The sequence below is a fragment of the Mustela putorius genome, unplaced genomic scaffold (genome assembly GCF_011764305.1).
Source record: "Mustela putorius furo isolate JIRA1106 unplaced genomic scaffold, ASM1176430v1.1 tig00003907_pilon_pilon_pilon:0A:0A:0A:0A, whole genome shotgun sequence".
In the NCBI taxonomy this organism is placed as follows: domain Eukaryota; kingdom Metazoa; phylum Chordata; class Mammalia; order Carnivora; family Mustelidae; genus Mustela; species Mustela putorius.
In genome coordinates, this window is record NW_025422055.1 from 2,209,754 (window position 1) to 2,213,221 (window position 3,468).

A 3,468-nucleotide genomic window follows, 5' to 3' on the forward strand; every position below is an offset into this window, starting at 1 on the left:
TTTACATTTTTTTGATACATTAAAGCAGTTGGTTAACCATTAACTACTCCATATTCAGATGGCCAAGACAAGTACAATCTCTTTCTAGGAGAGAGGAAAGTAATGTTCAAAAGGATAGATTTACAATTCTACCTTCCAAATGCTGAGTAAGAGAATTAGAAGAAGCACTCAACTATCCCTGTTTTTAACTCTGTGCAACTATTCCTCATCAAATCTGGTGATGTTTTTCTTCGGGTTAGAAATACTTTCTGGTGAGAAGCAAATGATGGGTATACAAAAGTTAGAAAGCAATTTACTGAAACCTTAGCATCAGGAAAGACATGTTACTCAGGTCTACCCACATGAGAGTCAAAACCAGCAAAACTTATGATATGTAATATGTGAGAGCATATAAAGGACCAGGGACCTGGTAGTATCTATTGGGTTCTAAGATGGCACATCTTTTTAGAAAATAAGAATGCCCATCAACAAGAGCTAGAGCATTAGTTAGTAATTGCAGTGGGCATCAAGTTCAAGGGAAACAGTATAGAAAGAGAAGACCAAGGGTGATGTGATGAGAGCCAAGAGAAGAGAAGAGCATTTTAGAAAGTAGCCTGAGAAGGAAGAACATACATCAGAGTCTGCATTCTGTGAGTTCCTCTTTGTGTGGTTATAGGGGCTTGAAGGAGCTAGATAAAACGGATGGGAGAAGTGGTAAATGATTGGACCCAAGTTGTAAGACAGGTGTATTTCAAAGTAATGGGACATGAATTCCAGGTCTTAAACAGATTTCAACAATTACAGGTCCATCTGAGTCATTATAAGAAAAAAAATTTGACAATTAGAGCACTGTGAAAATAAAAACCAGCTATTCTTTTAGTTTACACTTTAATGTTCAAATAAGGTATACACAACCACTTATTGGTACAATTAACAAATAAATGTAAAAATCTTTTTAAAGACTGAACTTGTGGTGAGTATAGCATAATGTAGAAAGAAGTTGAATCATTACATTGTACACCTGAAACTAATGTAACATTGTGTGTCAAATAAAAAAAAAACTGAATTCAATAACTTCTGAGGTATCTTTTAATTTGGAGAATTTGTGACATTAGGTTTTGTGTTTATCTATTATGTAAGATTGCTCCTTTGTAAAGATATTAATATTATGATACCATATACTTTATTAAATAAGATTCAATATGAATAAGCAAAGAGCTGCTGTTGATTACTTACTATAAATGAGAGAAAAAATGAAAGAGAAAAGCACAGGGAATAAGAGGTTAGAGCTTACCACAGAAGACTTAAATCATCAGCTTGTAGCAACAAATGTAAAGAATTTACCTGCTTAGACATTTACTATATTGCTTTTCAATTACATGCTCTTTATAATAAAGTAACTAACTTAAACACACACACATGAATTCTACATGTAAAAGCTCTAGAAGGAGGAAAAAATGATGGGATAGTTTCCTAATATAATTAACTTTGAACTGCTAAAGATTTTTCAAAGTTATTATTAGAAAATTCACAGAAGAGACATTTATTTAAAAGATTAAAGGGCATAAAATGAGGTATCAAATGCTATAAAATATTTGAAAATGGCTTATTGAATATTTAATAGTATTATTATAACTACTTCCTAAGGAGAATAAACCAAAAGATTTATCAGATGTATATTATATCATTTTTATAGATGCTATCTGTATTTATTATTAGATCTCCAAGATCTAATGAATTAGTACACTAAAATAATCATTTGAATATTTTCTTGTTCTTTAAAATATTGTATTTATATATTTTTCAGAGAGAGAGAGAGCACATAAGCAGAGGGAGTGGCAGGCAGAGAGAGAAGGAGGTTCCCAGTAAGCAAAGAGTCTGATACAGGGCTCTATCCCAGGACCGTGGCATCATGACCTGAGCTGAAGGCAGATGCTTAACCAACTGAGCCATCCCTGCATCCCATATTTTTCTTTATTTTAGCAGTATGAATAATTGCCTAGATTTTTCAATTTTCTAAACCAAAAAGACTCTGAGGGCTTTTTTTTCTCATTTTCTTTTCTATAAACAGCATTAATTATTAATACAGGAGTACTATGTTAAATTAAATAAATGAGATAATGCCTATAAACTTCTTGGTACATGGGTTGTCATGGACTAAGCACTATGTAAGAGCTAACTGCTCATAACTAAAGTTCAAAATTACATAATAAATGTTTCAGTCATTAAAAAAAAACTGTACTTATATTTAAAGAATAGTAAAGATTAAACATTTAAAAAATAATTGGGTAGAGGCGCCTGGATGGCTCAGTGTGTTGGGCCTCTGCCTTCAGCTCGGGTCAAGATTCCAGGATCCTGGGATCGAGCCCCGCATCGGGCTTTCTGCTCAGCGGGGAGCCTGCTTCCTCCTCTCTCTCTGCCTGTTTCTCTGCCTGCTTGTGGTCTCTGTCTGTCAAATAAATAAATAAAATCTTTAAAAAATAATAATAATAATTGGGTACATTCCTTCATACTCTTAAGAAAGGAGCATCTAAACACATAGTAGAACCTAGCATCTTATATGTAAATGGAATTATTTCCACTTGTTGAATAAACAGAAATATCCATGCATAACTTTTTTAAAAACTAAGATTTTAAGAAAATAGCATATACCTTACATCTAAACTGTAGTTTTATACAATGTAACTCTTCATGATCAGAGGGTTGCAGTAGCTCAGTATTGTTATTATAAAGCTGAGTCATTATATTGTAGAAAATAATGACAATGACAATAGTAATTATTATTTGGTGAGCCATTTACTATCTTCCAAATAATGTATCAGGCACTATATATCTGTATTACCCAATTTGGCTCACATCATAATTTTTCTAGGCAGAATTATTATTTCTATTTAACAGAGAAAGGAACTAAGGCTCTGAGAGGTATGACTGGCTCAAGATTCCACATAGAGTCAATGACTGACTTAATTAAATTTAACTCTGCCTGACACAAGCACCTTTTATCGCTTCTCGGCCTTTTGGCTAAGATCAAGTGTAGTATCTGACACAAGCACCTTTAAAACAACATGTTAATAGAAAGTACTGATTGATAGAATGCAGAAAAACTACAATATTGATTATGTGAAGAGCCGTTCAGATTCATCATGGTATTCTGATTATGCTGTCCTTGCAGTCCATGCCACAAAGTCAAACAGTCAATGATTGCTCTTAAAAGTTCAGTAAGACACCCAGATCAATGCACTCTACAATAATGTCTTTGTTTTCATAGCAGTGAGCAAAATGAATATACCTATCACAAGTTCCCATGCTATTTGGACATTTCTCCAAGAATGTGGAGTCAATAGAGTATTAGTAGGTCAAAGTCTAGAAAATAAACTTCATACTGGTTGAAAAAATGATTGAAACACAGAGGTTATAAACTCCTTTTATGCAAGATTATAAATCATTGAACTGAAAAGATAAGTGTTTGGCAAAGGATTATTTCCTGAA

General features: G+C 33.1%; 1 non-coding gene across 1 annotated transcript; it reads left to right on the forward strand.

The window, feature by feature from the left end:
• The first annotated feature begins 2,980 nt into the window (after window positions 1–2,980).
• Window positions 2,981–3,175, forward strand: LOC123388645. Its single transcript, XR_006603106.1, has one exon. It is a non-coding gene; the product is annotated as a U2 spliceosomal RNA (small nuclear RNA).
• The last annotated feature ends 293 nt before the right edge of the window (window positions 3,176–3,468 follow it).